We start from the raw sequence: 12,969 nt of genomic DNA on the forward strand, positions 1-12,969 counted from the left end.
CTGTGGAAAGGGTCTTAAGATGCACCCTTTTCTTTGGAAAGGGGCTAAAGGAGCCCTTTCCTTTGGAAAGGGTCTTAAGAAGCACCCTTTCCTTTGGAAAGGGTCTTAAGAAGCACCCTTTCCTATGGAAAGGGTCTTAAGAAGCACACTTTCCTATGGAAAGGGTCTTAAGAAGCACACTTTCCTATGGAAAGGGTCTTAAGCAGCATCCTTTCCTTTGGAAAGGGTCTTAAGAAGCACCCTTTCCTATGGAAAGGGTCTTAAGAAGCACACTTTCCTATGGAAAGGGTCTTAAGAAGCACCCTTTCCTATGGAAAGGGTCTTAAGAAGCACCCTTTCTCGTGGAAAGGGTCTTAGGAAGCACCCTCTCTCGTGGAAAGGGTCTTAGGAAGCACCCTTTCCTTTGGAAAGGGTCTTACCCTTTCCTTTGGAAAGGATCTTAGGAAGCACCCTTTCCTTTGGAAAGGGTCTTAGGAAGCACCCTTTCCTTTGGAAAGGGTCTTAAGAAACACCCTTTCCTTTGGAAAGGGTCTTAAGAAACACCCTTTCCTTTGGAAAGGGTCTTAAGAAGCACCTTTTCCTTTGGAAAGGGTCTTAAGAAGCACCCTTTCCTTTGGAAAGGGTCTTAAGAAGCACTCTTTCCTTTGGAAAGGGTCTTAAGAAGCACCCTTTCCTTTGGAAAGGGTCTTAAGAAGCACCCTTTCCTTTGGAAAGGGTCTTAAGAAGCACCGTTTCCTTTGGAAAGGGTCTTAAGAAGCACCGTTTCCTTTGGAAAGGGTCTTAAGAAGCACCCTTTACATGGGAAAGTGTCTTACGAAGCACCCTTTATATGGGAAAGTGTCTTACGAAGAACCCTTTACATGGGAAAGGGTCTTACGAAGCACCCTTTCCATTGAAATGGTCTTACGAAACACCCTTTCCTATCGAAGGGTCTTACGAAACACCCTTTCCATTCGAAGGGTCTTACGAAACACCCTTTCCATTGGAAATTGAAAGCACCCTTTCCTTTGGAAAGGGTCTTAAGAAGCACTTTTTCCTTTGGAAAGGATCTTAAGAAGCACCCTGTTCTTTGGAAAGGATCTTAAGAAGCACCCTGTTCTTTGGAAAGGATCTTAAGAAGCACCCTGTTCTTTGGAAAGGATCTTAAGAAGCACCCTGTTCTTTGGTAAGGATCTTAAGCACCATTTTCTTTGGAAAGGATCTTAAGAAGCACTCTTTCCTTTGGAAAGGGTCTTAAGAAGCACCCTTTCCTTTGGAAAGGAGAACCCTTTCCTTTGGAAAGGAGAACCCTTTCCTTTGGAAAGGAGAACCATTTCCTTTGAAAAGGGTCTAGAGAACCCTTTCCTTTGAAAAGGGTCTAGAGAACCCTTTCCTTTGAAAATGGGTCTTAAGGAGAACCCTTACCTTTGAAAATGGGTCTTAAGGAGAACCCTTTCCTTTGGAAAGGGTCTTAAGGAAAAGCCTTTCCTTTGGAAAGGGTCTTAAGGAGAAGCATTTCCTTTGGAAAGGGTCTTAAGGAGAAGCCTTTCCTTTGGAAAGGGTCTTAAGAAGCACCCTTTCCTATGGAAAGGGTCTTAAGATGCACCCCTTCCTATGGAAAGGGTCTTAAGAAGCACACTTTCCTTTGGAAAAGGTGTTAAGGAGAACCCTTTCCTGTGGAAAGGGTCTAAAGAAGCACCCTTTCCTGTGGAAAGGGTCTTAAGATGCACCCTTTTCTTTGGAAAGGGGCTAAAGGAGCCCTTTCCTTTGGAAAGGGTCTTAAGAAGCACCCTTTCCTTTGGAAAGGGTCTTAAGAAGCACCCTTTCCTATGGAAAGGGTCTTAAGAAGCACACTTTCCTATGGAAAGGGTCTTAAGCAGCATCCTTTCCTTTGGAAAGGGTCTTAAGAAGCACCCTTTCCTATGGAAAGGGTCTTAAGAAGCACACTTTCCTATGGAAAGGGTCTTAAGAAGCACCCTTTCCTATGGAAAGGGTCTTAAGAAGCACCCTTTCTCGTGGAAAGGGTCTTAGGAAGCACCCTCTCTCGTGGAAAGGGTCTTAGGAAGCACCCTTTACTTTGGAAAGGGTCTTACCCTTTCCTTTGGAAAGGATCTTAGGAAGCACCCTTTCCTTTGGAAAGGGTCTTAGGAAGCACCCTTTCCTTTGGAAAGGGTCTTAAGAAGCACCCTTTCCTTTGGAAAGGGTCTTAAGAAGCACTCTTTCCTTTGGAAAGGGTCTTAAGAAGCACTCTTTCCTTTGGAAAGGGTCTTAAGAAGCACCCTTTCCTTTGGAAAGGGTCTTAAGAAGCACCCTTTCCTTTGGAAAGGGTCTTAACCCAGATATGCCCATTGCTTGATCGTGATCATTTTAAAAGTATTTTTATATTATTTTAGAAGCAAATGTGAAATAATAACAGTATGTTTATATGTTTTTTAACAATTTGTTGAAAAAAGTGGTTTTTGAGTCCACTTTTGGACACAGTGTTTTATCATATAACTGGGAGTTATGGGACACAAAACATTTGACATATAGTCCAAAGACACCTTTTCGGCATCTAGTTAACGTTTTTTCGTAGTAGGCTCCACATCGTGTATGTTTTCGTTATAAAATTACCCAATAATTAATCGGTCATTACGCAAATCATTGTAAAAATTAAGCGATCGGTGGCAACTTCGATGAACTAGACCTCAAAACTCAAAAATAGTAGCTCAAAATAATGGAATCACATAATATCCCAAGAGCTACAGATGTGTACTGAGTATATCACCAAAATAAGCAGTACTTTCATAAACATAACATATCAAATTAGCAAGAATTTTGTGTGTCCTATATATAGGACGCTGGGCATATCTGGGTTAAGAAGCACCGTTTCCTTTGGAAAGGGTCTTAAGAAGCACCGTTTCCTTTGGAAAGGGTCTTAAGAAGCACCCTTTCCTTTGGAAAGGGTCTTAAGAAGCACTCTTTCTTTTGAAAAGGATCTTAAGAGGCACCCTTTCCTTTGCAAAGGGTCTTAAGAAGCACTCTTTCTTTTGAAAAGGATCTTAAGAAGCACCCTTTCCTTTGGAAAGGGTCTTAAGAAGCACCCTTTCCATGGGAAAGTATCTTACGAAGCACCCTTTCCATGGGAAAGTGTCTTACGAAGCACCCTTTACATGGGAAAGGAACTTACGAAGCATCCTTTTCATGGGAAATGGTCTTAAGAAGCACCCGTTCCTTTGGAAAGGATCTTAAGAAGCACCCTTTCCTTTGGAAAGGGTCTTAGGAAGCAGCCTTTCTCGTGGAAAGGGTCTTAGGAAGCACCCTTTCTCGCGGAAAGGGTCTTAGGAAGCACCCTTTCTCGCGGAAAGGGAAGCACCCTTTCCTTTGGAAAGGGTCTTAGGAAGCACCCTTTCCTTTGGAAAGGGTCTTAGGAAGCACCCTTTCCTTTGGAAAGGGTCTTAGGAAGCACCCTTTCCTTTGGAAAGGGTCTTAGGAAGCACCCTTTCCTTTGGAAAGGGTCTTAAGAAGCACCCTTTCCTTTGGAAAGGGTGTTAAGAAGCACCCTTTTCTTTGGAAAGGGTCTTAAGAAGCACCCTTTCCTTTGGAAAGGGTCTTAGGAAGCAGCCTTTCTCGTGGAAAGGGTCTTAGGAAGCACCCTTTCCTTTGTAAAGGGTCTTAAGAAGCACCCTTTCCTTTTCCAGTACGGGAACACAAAGACATTCTGTCATTGCAGTATTTACTCGGGCGTCACCGTGAGTGCCATCCCAATCGCCCCCGTCAGCAAGCTTATCAAGTAGGTTTGCAGAGCATTCACACCGATGCCGTCGCTGATTCTATAAACAAATATTGTGCAAATGCGGTCCTCGAAGTATATTCCCCATTTATCGCAAATAAAGAACGTCGGCTGCTCCACTACGTTCGGGATGGTGCCGCCACATTATTTCCTGTCCAATATGCGGTACAGGATCACACGACACACTGCGCGTTTTCGTACTCAACTAACTCCAGAAGCTTTGAGGACAAAGCCAATCGAAGCAGACACATTCCTATACTTGGAGATAGAGCCAGAGCCGGATTAGGCATTAAAACGAACACATAAGATACTGATAATCTCCAGCCGGAGCTCGAAGATGGTCGTGCATCGTGCCTAAAATATTTGCTAAATTCAACAATTTCGTAACCTCAGAATCAACTGTCCCCACACACCTTATTTCATCCCACTGTGCATTAATTTATTATTCGCTATAATTGTTGCTGTTGTTGCAAAATACAAAAAAAAAACGAATTGTATATGAGCACCCACATCACAGCAAGCTCGTCAAATTTCAATGATAAAAAAGAGAATATTATTTAAACAATTCAAACCATCCATCCATCCACATTTACAGGGGCACACACTCGCAGACAGCGTCCATTCATGCTGCTGTCAGACGTAACACACACACACACATCACAAAATTCAACATATGAAAAATAGCAACAAATATTCATTCATTCAACTGTCTCTGCGAGTAGAATGGAAATCGTTTTGACTGACTGTCTTAGTTGTTGTTGCTATTTTTTGTACAAGATACTACTGGGGCTGGCTGGTTGGTTGACTGACTGGCTGGCTGGTTTTGGCTACTCGCGCACTCATTTAATATGCGAAACACAAACTATTCCGAAATAAAAGTACCCTACATACATCCGCACACAACAAACAAATTGTCCACAGCGATATTAGAGTGGTACGAAGAACAACCACGACATTTAAAGGTCACAAATTTTGCAAAGTTTACATTCTCTTCAGTTTTTACGGGTTCCTTTCAAAAACAACAATAAAAAAAAATCGCCCCAGCGCTTTTAAATAAAAAAAATTTAGGTTTTTTTTGGGTTTACACGATTTTTTTGGAAACCGCAAGTCCTATCGAAATGGGATTAGATTAAATTAAATTTTGTAGCTGTGAAAATTCTCTAAAGGATTGACCTTTATAACATTTTCGTAGGTTTAACCATTTTGGAGATATAGAAGGGACAATGGCACAATGGCAAAACAATAAACTAAAAATACCCTTTGGACTCTCCTAAAAATCTTAAAAAATCCACGTTAATTGTTGCCCTTTCACTCCCCAAAATATCTTTAAAAAATCCACGTTTATTGTCCCCTTTGGACTCTCCAAAAGTCTTTAAAAAATCCACGTTTATTGTCCCCTTTGGATTCCCCAAAATATCTTTAAAAAATCCACGATTATTGTGGCCTTTGGATTCCCCAAAATATCTTTAAAAAATCCACGTTTATTGTGGCCTTTGGATTCCCCAAAATATCTTTAAAAAATCCACGTTTATTGTGGCCTTTGGATTCCCCAAAATATCTTTAAAAAATCCACGTTTATTGTCACCTTTGGATTCCCCAAAATATCTTTAAAAAATCCACGTTTATTGTCCCCTTTGGATTCCCCAAAATATATTTAAAAAATCCTCGTTTATTGTCCCCTTTGGATTCCCCAAAATATCTTTAAAAAATCCACGTTTATTGTCCCCTTTGGATTCCCCAAAATATCTTTAAAAAATCCACGTTTATTGTGGTCCTTGGATTCCCCAAAATATCTTTAAAAAATCCACGTTTATTGTGGCTTTTGGATTCCCCAAAATATCTTAAAAAAATCCACGTTTATTGTGGCCTTTGGATTCCCCAAAATATCTTTAAAAAATCCACGTTTATTGTGGCCTTTGGATTCCCCAAAATATCTTTAAAAAATCCACGATTATTGTGGCCTTTGGATTCCCCAAAATATCTTTAAAAAATCCACGTTTATTGTGGCCTTTGGATTCCCCAAAATATCTTTAAAAAATCCACGTTTTTAAAAAATCCACGTTTATTGTCCCCTTTGGATTCCCCAAAATATCTTTAAAAAATCCACGTTTATTGTCCCCTTTGGATTCCCCAAAATATCTTTAAAAAATCCACGTTTATTGTCCCCTTTGGATTCCCCAAAATATCTTTAAAAAATCCACGTTTATTGTCCCCTTTGGATTCCCCAAAATATCTTTAAAAAATCCACGTTTATTGTCCCCTTTGGATTCCCCAAAATATCTTTAAAAAATCCACGTTTATTGTCCCCTTTGGATTCCCCAAAATATCTTTAAAAAATCCACGTTTATTGTCCCCTTTGGATTCCCCAAAATATCTTTAAAAAATCCACGTTTATTGTCCCCTTTGGATTCCCCAAAATATCTTTAAAAAATCCACGTTTATTGTCCCCTTTGGATTCCCCAAAATATCTTTAAAAAATCCACGTTTATTGTCCCCTTTGGATTCCCCAAAATATCTTTAAAAAATCCACGTTTATTGTCCCCTTTGGATTCCCCAAAATATCTTTAAAAAATCCACGTTTATTGTCCCCTATGGATTCCCCAAAATATCTTTAAAAAAATCCACGTTTATTGTCCCCTTTGGATTCCCCAAAATATCTTTAAAAAAATCCACGTTTATTGTCCCCTTTGGATTCCCCAAAATATCTTTAAAAAATCCACGTTTATTGTACCCTTTGGATTCCCCAAAATATGTTTAAAAATCCACGTTTATTGTCCCTCCCCTTTGGACTATCCTAAAAATCTTTAAAAATCCACGTTTATTGTCCGTCACCTTTGGACTCTCCAAAAGTCTTTAAAAAATCCACGTTTATTGTCCCCTTTGGACTCTCCAAAAGTCTTTAAAAAATCCACGTTTATTGTCCCCTTTGGACTCTCCAAAAGTCTTTAAAAAATCCACGTTTATTGTCCCCTTTGGACTCTCCAAAAGTCTTTAAAAAATCCACGTTTATTGTCCCCTTTGGACTCTCCAAAAGTCTTTAAAAAATCCACGTTTATTGTCCCCTTTGGACTCTCCAAAAGTCTTTAAAAAATCCACGTTTATTGTCCCCTTTGGACTCTCCAAAAGTCTTTAAAAAATCCACGTTTATTGTCCCCTTTGGACTCTCCAAAAGTCTTTAAAAAATCCACGTTTATTGTCCCCTTTGGACTCTCCAAAAGTCTTTAAAAAATCCACGTTTATTGTCCCCTTTGGACTCTCCAAAAGTCTTTAAAAAATCCACGTTTATTGTCCCCTTTGGACTCTCCAAAAGTCTTTAAAAAATCCACGTTTATTGTCCCCTTTGGACTCTCCAAAAGTCTTTAAAAAATCCACGTTTATTGTCCCCTTTGGACTCTCCAAAAGTCTTTAAAAAATCCACGTTTATTGTCCCCTTTGGACTCTCCAAAAGTCTTTAAAAAATCCACGTTTATTGTCCCCTTTGGACTCTCCAAAAGTCTTTAAAAAATCCACGTTTATTGTCCCCTTTGGACTCTCCAAAAGTCTTTAAAAAATCCACGTTTATTGTCCCCTTTGGACTCTCCAAAAGTCTTTAAAAAATCCACGTTTATTGTCCCCTTTGGACTCTCCAAAAGTCTTTAAAAAATCCACGTTTATTGTCCCCTTTGGACTCTCCAAAAGTCTTTAAAAAATCCACGTTTATTGTCCCCTTTGGACTCTCCAAAAGTCTTTAAAAAATCCACGTTTATTGTCCCCTTTGGATTCCCCAAAATATCTTTAAAAAATCCACGTTTATTGTCCCCTTTGGATTCCCCAAAATATATTTAAAAAATCCACGTTTATTGTCCCCGGTGGATTCCCCAAAATATCTTTAAAAAATCCACGTTTATTGTGGCCTTTGGATTCCCCAAAATATCTTTAAAAAATCCACGTTTATTGTGGCCTTTGGATTCCCCAAAATATCTTTAAAAAATCCACGTTTATTGTGGTCCTTGGATTCCCCAAAATATCTTTAAAAAATCCACGTTTATTGTGGCCTTTGGATTCCCCAAAATATCTTAAAAAAATCCACGTTTATTGTGGCCTTTGGATTCCCCAAAATATCTTTAAAAAATCCACGTTTATTGTGGCCTTTGGATTCCCCAAAATATCTTTAAAAAATCCACGATTATTGTGGCCTTTGGATTCCCCAAAATATCTTTAAAAATCCACGTTTATTGTGGCCTTTGGATTCCCCAAAATATCTTTAAAAAATCCACGTTTATTGTGGTACTTGGATTCCCCAAAATATCTTTAAAAAATCCACGTTTATTGTCCTCTTTGGATTCCCCAAAATATCTTTAAAAAATCCACGTTTATTGTCCCCTTTGGATTCCCCAAAATATCTTTAAAAAATCCACGTTTATTGTCCCCTTTGGATTCCCCAAAATATCTTTAAAAAATCCACGTTTATTGTCCCCTGTGGATTCCCCAAAATATCTTTAAAAAATCCACGTTTATTGTCCCCTGTGGATTCCCCAAAATATCTTTAAAAAATCCACGTTTATTGTCCCCTTTGGATTCCCCAAAATATCTTTAAAAAATCCACGTTTATTGTCCCCTTTGGATTCTCCAAAAGTCTTTAAAAAATCCACGTTTATTGTCCCCTTTGGATTCCCCAAAATATCTTTAAAAAATCCACGTTTATTGTCCCCTTTGGATTCCCCAAAATATCTCTAAAAAATCCACGTTTATTGTCCCCTTTGGATTCTCCAAAAGTCTTTAAAAAATCCACGTTTATTGTCCCGTTTGGATTCCCCAAAATATCTTTAAAAATCCACGTTTATTGTCCCCTTTGGATTCCCCAAAATATCTCTAAAAAATCCACGTTTATTGTCCCCTTTGGACTCCCTTAAATATCTTTAAAAAATCCACGTTTATTGTCCCCTTTGGATTCCCCAAAATATCTCTAAAAAATCCACGTTTATTGTCCCCTTTGGACTCCCCAAAATATCTTTAAAAAATCCACGTTTATTGTCCCCTTTGGACTCCCCAAAATATCTTTAAAAAATCCACGTTTATTGTCCCCTTTGGACTCCCCAAAATATCTTTAAAAAATCCACGTTTATTGTCCCGTTTGGATTCCCCAAAATATCTTTAAAAAATCCACGTTTATTGTCCCCTTTGGATTCCCCAAAATATCTCTAAAAAATCCACGTTTATTGTCCCCTTTGGACTCCCTTAAATATCTTTAAAAAATCCACGTTTATTGTCCCCTTTGGATTCCCCAAAATATCTCTAAAAAATCCACGTTTATTGTCCCCTTTGGACTCCCCAAAATATCTTTAAAAAATCCACGTTTATTGTCCCCTTTGGATTCCCCAAAATATCTTTAAAAAATCCACGTTTATTGTCCCCTTTGGTTTCCCCAAAATATCTTTAAAAAATCCACGTTTATTGTCCCCTTTGGATTCACCAAAATATCTTTAAAAAATCCACGTTTATTGTCCCGTTTGGATTCCCCAAAATATCTTTAAAAAATCCACGTTTATTGTCCCCTTTGGATTCCCCAAAATATCTTTAAAAAATCCACGTTTATTGTCCCGTTTGGATTCCCCAAAATATCTTTAAAAAATCCACGTTTATTGTCCCCTTTGTATTCCCCAAAATATCTTTAAAAAATCCACGTTTATTGTCCCGTTTGGATTCCCCAAAATATCTTTAAAAATCCACGTTTAATGTCCCCTTTGGACTGCTCAAAAGTCTTTAAAAAATCCACGTTTATTGTCCCCTTTGGACTCTCCTAAAAATCTTAAAAAAATCCACGTTTATTGTCCCCTTTGGACTCTCCTAAAAATCTTTAAAAAATCCACGTTTATTGTCCCCTTTGGACTCTCCTAAAAATCTTTAAAAAATCCACGTTTATTGTCCCCTTTGGACTGCTCAAAAGTCTTTAAAAAATCCACGTTTATTGTCCCCTTTGGACTCTCCTAAAAATCTTAAAAAAATCCACGTTTATTGTCCCCTTTGGACTCTCCTAAAAATCTTTAAAAAATCCACGTTTATTGTCCCCTTTGGACTGCTCAAAAGTCTTTAAAAAATCCACGTTTATTGTCCCCTTTGGACTCTCCTAAAAATCTTAAAAAAATCCACGTTTATTGTCCCCTTTGGACTCTCCTAAAAATCTTTAAAAAATCCACGTTTATTGTCCCCTTTGGACACTCCTAAAAATCTTTAAAAAATCCACGTTTATTGTCCCCTTTGGATTCCCCAAAATATCTTAAAAAAATCCACGTTTATTGTCCCATCTGGATTCCCCAAAATATCTTTAAAAAAATCCACGTTTATTGTCCCCTTTGGACTCTCCAAAAGTCTTTAAAAAATCCACGTTTATTGTCCCCTTTGGATTCCCCAAAATATCTTTAAAAAAATACACGTTTATTGTCCCCTTTGGACTCTCCAAAAGTCTTTAAAAAATCCACGTTTATTGTCCCCTTTGGATTCCCCAAAATATCTTTAAAAAAATACACGTTTATTGTCCCCTTTGGACTCTCCAAAAGTCTTTAAAAAATCCACGTTTATTGTCCCCTTTGGATTCCCCAAAATATCTTTAAAAAATCCACGTTTATTGTCCCCTTTGGATTCCCCAAAATATCTTTAAAAATCCACGTTTATTGTCCCCTTTGGACTCCCTTAAATATCTTTAAAAAATCCACGTTTATTGTCCCCTTTGGATTCCCCAAAATATCTCTAAAAAATCCACGTTTATTGTCCCCTTTGGACTCCCTTAAATATCTTTAAAAAATCCACGTTTATTGTCCCCTTTGGATTCCCCAAAATATCTTTAAAAAATCCACGTTTATTGTCCCCTTTGGTTTCCCCAAAATATCTTTAAAAAATCCACGTTTATTGTCCCCTTTGGATTCACCAAAATATCTATAAAAAATCCACGTTTATTGTCCCGTTTGGATTCCCCAAAATATCTTTAAAAAATCCACGTTTATTGTCCCCTTTGGATTCCCCAAAATATCTTTAAAAAATCCACGTTTATTGTCCCCTTTGGATTCCCCAAAATATCTCTAAAAAATCCACGTTTATTGTCCCCTTTGGACTCCCCAAAATATCTTTAAAAAATCCACGTTTATTGTCCCCTTTGGATTCCCCAAAATATCTTTAAAAAATCCACGTTTATTGTCCCCTTTGGTTTCCCCAAAATATCTTTAAAAAATCCACGTTTATTGTCCCCTTTGGATTCACCAAAATATCTTTAAAAAATCCACGTTTATTGTCCCGTTTGGATTCCCCAAAATATCTTTAAAAAATCCACGTTTATTGTCCCGTTTGGATTCCCCAAAATATCTTTAAAAAATCCACGTTTATTGTCCCCTTTGGATTCCCCAAAATATCTTTAAAAAATCCACGTTTATTGTCCCGTTTGGATTCCCCAAAATATCTTTAAAAATCCACGTTTATTGTCCCCTTTGGATTCCCCAAAATATCTCTAAAAAATCCACGTTTATTGTCCCCTTTGGACTGCTCAAAAGTCTTTAAAAAATCCACGTTTATTGTCCCCTTTGGACTCTCCTAAAAATCTTAAAAAAATCCACGTTTATTGTCCCCTTTGGACTCTCCTAAAAATCTTTAAAAAATCCACGTTTATTGTCCCCTTTGGACTCTCCTAAAAATCTTTAAAAAATCCACGTTTATTGTCCCCTTTGGACTCTCCTAAAAATCTTTAAAAAATCCACGTTTATTGTCCCCTTTGGATTCCCCAAAATATCTTAAAAAAATCCACGTTTATTGTCCCCTTTGGATTCCCCAAAATATCTTTAAAAAAATCCACGTTTATTGTCCCCTTTGGACTCTCCAAAAGTCTTTAAAAAATCCACGTTTATTGTCCCCTTTGGATTCCCCAAAATATCATTAAAAAAATCCACGTTTATTGTCCCCTTTGGACTCTCCAAAAGTCTTTAAAAAATCCACGTTTATTGTCCCCTTTGGATTCCCCAAAATATCTTTAAAAAATCCACGTTTATTGTCCCCTTTGGATTCCCCAAAATATCTTTAAAAAATCCACGTTTATTGTCCCCTTTGGATTCCCCAAAATATCTTTAAAAAATCCACGTTTATTGTCCCCTTTGGACTCTCCAAAAGTCTTTAAAAAATCCACGTTTATTGTCCCCTTTGGACTCTCCAAAAGACTTTAAAAAATCCACGTTTATTGTCCCCTTTGGATTCCCCAAAATATCTTTAAAAAATCCACGTTTATTGTGGCCTTTGGATACCCCAAAATATCATTAAAAATTCCACGTTTATTGTCCCCTTTGGATTCCCCAAAATATCTTTAAAAAATCCACATTTATTGTGGCCTTTGGATTCCCCAAAATATCTTTAAAAAATCCACGTTTATTGTCCCCTTTGGATTCCCCAAAATATCTTTAAAAAATCCACGTTTATTGTCCACTTTGGACTCTCCTAAAACTTTAAAAAATCTACGTTTATTTTTCCCTTTGGGATCTCCTAAAAATCGTTAACATATCCACGTCAATTGTCTCCGTTGGACTCTCCTAAAAATCTTTAAAAAATCCTAGTTTATTGTCACTCCAAAAATTCTTTACAAAATCCACGTTCATTGTCCCCTTTGGACTCCCCTAAATATCTTTAAAAAATCCAAGTTTATTGTAACCTTGGGACTCTCCTAAAAATCTTTAAAAATCCACGTTTATTGTTAATCTTTAAAAAATCCATGTTCATTGTCCCCTTTGGTTTCTCCTACAATTCTTCAAAAATACATGTTCATTGTCCCCTTTGGTTTCTTCTAAAATTCTTCAAAAAATCCACGTTTATTGTCCCCTTTGGACTCTCCTAAAATTCTTTAAAAAATCCATGTTCATTGTCCCCTCTGGACTCTCCTAAAATTCTTTCAAAAAATGCATCCCCTTTGGACTCTCCTGAAAATCATAAAAAAATCCACGCTTATTGAAACCTTGACCTTATGAAACCACTCTTATATACACAAATACTATAAGTGATGTAGTGCAGTGTGGTAGCTGGTTCAATTCGCTTCGTATGCGTTATAGCATACAGAGACAAACAGACTCAGCGTCACTGGTGTGTCTGTTGTTTAGTTTTTTTTTTTTTCAAATTTTACTCGTAGGTACAAAATATGGATAAATCGCTTGATATTGCTTGTTGCTACTGCTAGTTGTTGTGTTATTGTTGTTGTTGCTGTTCTTCTTAAT

The sequence above is a fragment of the Musca autumnalis genome, unplaced genomic scaffold (genome assembly GCF_047663935.1).
Source record: "Musca autumnalis isolate F117 unplaced genomic scaffold, ASM4766393v1 scaffold_4, whole genome shotgun sequence".
Classification (NCBI taxonomy): Eukaryota; Metazoa; Arthropoda; class Insecta; order Diptera; family Muscidae; genus Musca; species Musca autumnalis.